The sequence below is a fragment of the Nannospalax galili genome, unplaced genomic scaffold (assembly GCF_000622305.1).
Source record: "Nannospalax galili isolate Female #2095 unplaced genomic scaffold, S.galili_v1.0 scaffold366, whole genome shotgun sequence".
Taxonomy (NCBI): Eukaryota; Metazoa; Chordata; class Mammalia; order Rodentia; family Spalacidae; genus Nannospalax; species Nannospalax galili.
In genome coordinates, this window is record NW_008355168.1 from 154,340 (window position 1) to 161,189 (window position 6,850).

General features: G+C 42.3%; 1 protein-coding gene and 1 pseudogene across 1 annotated transcript in view; both read right to left on the reverse strand.

The window, feature by feature from the left end:
- Ap3m2 (adaptor related protein complex 3 subunit mu 2) overlaps positions 1-6,850 on the reverse strand; it is a 117,099-nt gene that overhangs the window by 98,257 nt on the left and 11,992 nt on the right. The gene's annotated exons all lie outside the window — the stretch shown is intronic.
- Positions 2,074-3,939, reverse strand: LOC103749426 (annotated as a pseudogene).

The window sequence follows — 6,850 nt, forward strand, 5'->3', positions numbered from 1 at the left end:
GTATCTTGGAAGGACGGTCGGCCCCAGCTAGCTGGTTTAATAAAACTCTGCTTGATTTTTGCATCTCCATACTCGTGCATTTGTTCTCCTGAAGAGACCCACCGAGTCATGGACCCTAACATGGGATTTCATTGGTTTCAGCAAGGCATGTCCGGGCTTGCCTAATCTTAGCCCGCAGTATGGGGCAAAGGAGACTAAAGGCTGACAAGATGGAGGCTGCTAAGAAATGGATCCAGTGTCACCTGGGTCCTTCACATACCAGTACTTGAACAAAGAATCAGGGAGAGCCTTCAGTTGACACTTGGAATTCTGTATATGGGAAGCTCTTGCCTTCTAGTTCTCTGTCCTCAGCTGCCACAAGCTACTGTGTCCTGACAGTTGTCTCCTCAAGCTGGTAGCATTGCTTGGGCTCTTGAGGCCTGGAATTATCTCAAAACAATAGGCTGGGGCAAATATATGACTCAACTCATTTTCTTTTCTTACCTGACTAATCATTGTCCAGCACTGCCTATTATTCAATGTCTGCAAACCATTGTTCCATCTGTTTTGTCAGTTTTTCCAACTGCTTAAGCCAGGGAGAATAAATCCAGCCCTGGTACTCAATCATGGCCATAGCAGATATTCTTACCTGGAGAGATTTTAAAAATACAAAGCCAAACTTATTTTACCTCAGAAATGCAGTTTTTGTAGGCTTGGTGTGGAATCATGGACTCTTATTTTTGGAAGTGTTCAGGTGATTAAGACACACAGGTATTACTGGACACCATATCTTGATACATCAGGCAGAGTCTTGGTCATATATTTTTCTATTTAAATGGAAAGCCACACCTTTACATTTTTAATATTTTATTATTTTTATTTTATGTATATGAGTGTATTGCTTGCATGTATGTGAGTGCACCCATGTCGTGCAATGCCACGGAGATCCGAAGATGGCTTCAGATTCCCCTGGAACTGGAGTTAAGTACGGTTTATAGCTGCCATGTGGGTGCTGGGAATTGAATCTGGGTCCTCTGCAATAGCAGTCAGTGCTCTTAACCACTGAGCCATCTCTCCAGCCCCCACACCTTTATATTTTTAAAGTATTTCTCTAAAAGTTTTTATTTTGATTTTATGTGTACAAGTGTTTTGCCTGCATGTATGGAAGTGCACCACATGTGTGAAATGCCCACAGAGGCTAGAAAAGGGTGTCAGATCCCCTGAAATTGGAGTTATGAACAGTTGTTAGCCACCATATGGGAGCTGGGGACTGAAGCCAAGTCCTTTGCAAAAGCAACAAGTGCTCTTAACTCTCTGAGCCATCTTTCTAGAGCCTAAAGGTTTTTCCTTGTGGGAATAGTGAGCATAACCAGTGATTCAGCAAAGAATAATTAAGATATCTAGACAGACTATGAAACATGTGTGATGGCACCTAGCCGCTGAGGCATCTAGAACTCAGAGTGGGGGAAGCTATACATAGAAAATGACATTCATCAATGCTTTGGTCCCTCAGGGAAACATATGTCCAGCATCTGGATTTTTGTCCCGAGTACAGAAGGAGGTTCTAGGAGCCAAGGACAGCAGTGAGAATTGCATCAGTTCAGCAGGACTGGAGAGACAGAGGGGCCTGATTACAAAAAAGGATGAACGACTTGGTCCCAAAGCCTTCCAGCTTTCCTAATGTCATCTGTCAAATTCTGAAGATGCACAAGAAGGTGGCTGAGAAGCTGAGCAGAGGGGCATGGAGAGATAGATCAGGGGTTAAGAGTGCAGCTGCTAGATGGGGCATGGTGGTGCACACCTATAATCATGAGGCAGAGGCAGGTGGATCTCTGTGAGTTTAAAGCAGCCTAATCTACATAGAGAGCTCCAGGCCAGCAAGGGCTACATAGTGAGATCCTGTCTCAAAAAATTAAAAAAGTGCTTGCTGCTCAATCATGAGGACTACAGAGTCTGGTTCCCAGCACCCATGTGGCTTACAACTGCCTGTAACTTCAGCTCCAGGGGATCCAACACCTCTGTAGGCATGTACACACACACACACACACACACATACACAATCAGGTGCAGGCAAAAAAAGGAGAAGAAACAGGATTAGAGTGCAGCATCTATTGGGATGAAGAGTGCTATAAAACACACAAGCCTCTCAGCTGGAAACATGGAGGATTTATGTTATAGAAGCACCAGCAAAAAAGAAAGGTGAACTAAAATCTCATGCAATACATCTTGATCATATTTAGACCTCTCTCCTCTCTGCACTCTCCACAGCCCCACTTCCTTGGATTTCATGCATTCTGTCCTATATGTTAAAGCTTATCAAGGCACATTTGTGTCCCCAAATGTCCTTTAGTGTGAGTCCATACACTGGCGTGTAATTGACCTATCTAGTGGCACTCCTTTAAAGAAAACCAACTGTATACCAGTAGTCATTGGTTTCCTCAGCTAAGTTTGGGGCTTCTTACCCATTTCTCCACTTCTATGCTTGGTTTTGTCTGGTTGAGTTCACATGGGTCTTATGCATAGTCACCACTGCTGTAAATTAATATGAGCAATTTTCTAGTCACCTGGAAAACTCTTGTTCCCTTGCAGTCATGTACCACCCTTGGCTCTTACAGTCTTTCTGTCCCCTCTTCTGCAATGGTCCATGAACCCTGGGTGGCATAGATTTGATATGTGTCCTACCAGGGACAAGCAATCTGTAATCTCTTATTCTCTGCACTTTGACCAGCTTTGGATTTCTGGGTTAATCATCATCTGTTGCATGAGGAATCTTTGCTAGTAAGTGCTGGGAGATGCACTGACATTCTTTCTGTCCCCTATTCCACTCTGTTCCCTGAGCCTTAGTTGTACATGTTTTATTGTAGATATGTCACTTAGGACTGAGCATCTAAAAAACACTATGCATTTGACCAGTAGTAGAACTCTGTAATAGTCTCCATCTGCTGGAAAAAAATGCTTTTTTGATGAGTTGTGAGAGGTATCTAAGGATCTGGAGTGAAGATCCACAAATGAGAACATACATTGTGTTCTTTTCTGAGTCTGTGTTAGTATAACAGCTTTTTCTCCCTTTGTTATTTTTATTATTTTGTACATTCTTAGTATTATCAGAGTTCCTGGTGTTTGACAAACATTTGGTCAGATCAAATCAGTGAAATAAATTGTCCTTTGCTTCTCTGAGTCATATTTCCCTAGAACAATCTACCTGTGGTTGGCCATCAGGATTTAAATAAAGCATCGCCTAGATTTCAGAGTATATCAAGGTGGGCACAACATGATGTCAGACAGCCACAGCTACAATAGGACTCAGGAGGAATGAATTGTACATCAGCAAGTGTGTAGGGGTCCACTCAGCAATCTCGCCAGGTGATATAGTTTCAGTATCCCCCATTGTAAAGATACTCTTCCATATTGATGGTCTCAGGCAGCAAACAGGCCCTCCAGCTTCTGCTGAAGCTAAGAATGGTGGCCATCTCCTCATCACCCAACTTGAAGTCAAAGACTTGAAAGTTCTCCTGTATGTGTGAGGGTGTCACAGACTTGGGGATCACCATTACATTTTTTCTGCATACAGAACCTAAACAGAACCTGGGCTGATGTTTTCCTGTGCTTTGCAATGATCACTTTAATCTTTGGATCCTCCATTAGTGAAGGGTCCATTGGCTTGGCCCAAGGCCTAGCTGGAGAGTCCAGTGGGCTCTAGGCTGTGAAGGTGATGCCCTTGGAGTAGCAGTAATGGATCAATTTGTCCTGGGTGAGGGATGGGTGGCATCTGACCTGATTGGTCAGTAGTTTATGTTTCAGTCCAAGTTTGTTCAAGATCATTTCAATCTGGAAGTGACTGAAGTTGGAGACATTCAGGGCTGTGCTGGATAGCTTTAGTGTCAACTTGACACACCTGGGTTGAGGGAGCCTCAATTGGGGAATTTCCTCCATAGGACTGGCCTGTGGCCATGTCTGTGGGGCATCTTCTTGATTGTTGAGTGATGTGGAAGGGCCCAGCCCTCTGTAGATGGTGCCATCCCTGGGCATGTGGGCCTGTGTTGCATAAGCAGGCTGAGCAGGGGCCAGGGGAGCAAGCCAGTAATTAGTGTTCCTCCATGGCCTGTGCTACAGCTCCTGCCTCCAGGTTCCTGCCTTGAGTTCCTACCTTTGGCTCCCCGATGAACTGTGACCTGGGAGATGTACGCCTAATAAATCTTTTCCTCCCCAAGTTAGTATTGGTCAGAGTATCTTGCCACAGCAATGGAGAAACAAACTAGGACAAGGGCTTTCACTAATTTCTCTTCCACCAGTTCTTCCATGACCTTCCAGGCATCCAAGAATGTTGTTTTACTGGTGAGAACACTGGCCTTATCATCTTTAGGAAATAACTCCTTCCTCCCAGGCTGAAGTCCCTATGGCCAGTGAATAAGACAGAGGTTCAGATAGTCCAGTTTTAGATCCATGAGGGTCTTCTGAAAGGCTTCCTTCAGCAGTTTTCTCTCAAAGCAGGTGGGCCACAACTTGCTAACAATGACAAGTTCATTTGGCCTTACAACCTTCATTTTGATCGTTTCTTGGATGGCTCCTCCCACCTCATTCTTCTTATAATATGCATACACAGAGTCAATGTGGCAATATCCAGCATCAATGGCCACCTTCACGGATTCCTTGACTTGGCCTGGGGGAGACTTCCAGATACCCAGGCCCACCATGGGTATCTTGGTTTTAGTACTCCACAAAGGTGACCATGGTTGCTGCGGAAATCTTTCTGAGAGAGCAGATAGATTCCTGTATCTTGGTTAAGCAGGCTAGCAGAGGTTTTATTAGTATAACAGCTTTTAGATCCATCCATTTACCTGCAAATTTCATGACTTCATTTTTCTTTACTGCTAAGTAGAACTCCATTGTGTAAATGTACCACACTTTCATTATCCATTCATCAGTTGAAGGACATTTAGGTTGTTTTCATTTCTTAGCTCTTGTAAAAAGGGCAACAAACATGGCTGCACAAGTATCTCTACAGTAGGATGAGTCCTTTGAATATATACCAAGAAGTGGTATAATGGGTTCATATAGATTTAAGTTTTTAAAGAGGTCTCCACACTGATTTCACCAGCAGTTTGCAACCCCATCAGCAGTGAATGAGCGTTCCCCTTATCCCACATCTTAGCCAGTATTTGGTATCATTTGTTCTTTTGATCTAGCCATTCTGATGGGGGTAAAATGAAATCTTAAAGTACTTTTGATTTGCATTTCCCTAATTACTAAAGATGTTGAACACTTTAAAGTATTTCTTAGTCATTTTATTTCTTCTTTTGAGAGCTCTCAGTTCAGGTCCACAGCCCATTTCTTCATTAGATCATTTGAGTTATTAGTTCTTTGTTTTTTGAGTTCTCTGTATATTTGTAATACTAATCCTGTGTTGGATGAATGGCTGGTGAAGATTTTCTCCCACTCTGTGGGCTTCCACTTCATTCAATTGGTTGTTTCTTTTGCTGTACAATATTGAACTTAGTATAAACCCTGTAAGACATAAAATTGAATGAGTTTTTAACCTTTAAGAAAGATCTCCATTTCATTTTAAAATATACTGTTTCATACAGGAAGACTCATTGTTTTTGCTAACAACACTTAGATGTTTGCATATGGGTCTCTAATCTATATGTACCTGATTATTACTAGTCCTAATCAATTGCACTCGGAACCTTGGCACCTGTGTATGTCTATAAAGTCATCGGGTAGGTTTTAATGGTAATGTTTATCACCTCTACTATGTAGCCTTTAGCTATACATATGGACTCTTAAAAAATTATATTGACCACTTTAATCTTGGGTTATACTTTCTTTTTGGGTGTTTTAAGACTCTACATTTGGTCCAGATAAACCAATTTATTTTTACTCTTAAGGCCCTCTGAGGATCTGTTTCTCAGGGGTCACATGGGCTTGGGAGAAGCCCCTGGCTCCTTTCTTTTAGCAGTTCCGCCTATGTGAAGATAAGTAAAAGGTCTTACTTGACCATGGCTGGCTTTGCTTGGAAGCATGGAGGAAATGTTTCTTCTGTTGACTCTCCTCTTTGTAGACTGGAAACTGGTTCAAATTTATCTTGTGGGGTCTCCAAGGCCTCCTTGATCAAGAGTACAGGAGACTCACCACAGTTACAGGACATTTTGAGAGATGCTTATAGTCCTCTGGAATTAGTCGACCTAGGAGGGCAAGGAGCAAAAACTGTCCTTTATATCCCTCTGACCAAATTAGTACAGGCCTCAAAGTATGTCTGTTAAACATCCAAGAAGATTAGTTCCACAAGTCTGGTACTTTTAATTACCATGTGCTGTGTAGATAAAGCTTTGGCAAAGACCAATCATTCTCAGATAAACCTTGTCTAGACATATATTTCTGGATGGTATGTATAGTTTGTCAGTAGGTTGTTGGACTAATATGGTTCTCTCTGGTTTTTAAAACTAGCTAGGCATTATTTATCTCTCACATTGTCCAACCCTTCCACCATGGTTTCCTCAATTAAGGCGCCCCCATTTTCCCCCTTTCTCCCTTAATAATACCCTTATCCTATGGTCCTACTTCTCTTGAGCTCCTTCTTTCACTTTATCCCCTAGGTTCCTTATATACCCTCCACTCCCCTCTCCCTTAAACTTACCCAATTTTTGTCCATATCTCCGTTATTAACACCTGCTTCCTACTGTTCTTCTCTTTCAGATTCTTTCTTTTCCTTACCCCCCTGGTTCCTTTCCATTATCCTAGTTCCTGTAGTTATGTCTGGATATATACTCATTTGTCAGGATTTGGTGGTAGGATCCACATATGAAGGAGAACATATGTCTTTTTTTTTCCTGTGTTGTGTTACTTCACTTAGTATAACAGTTTCTAGTTC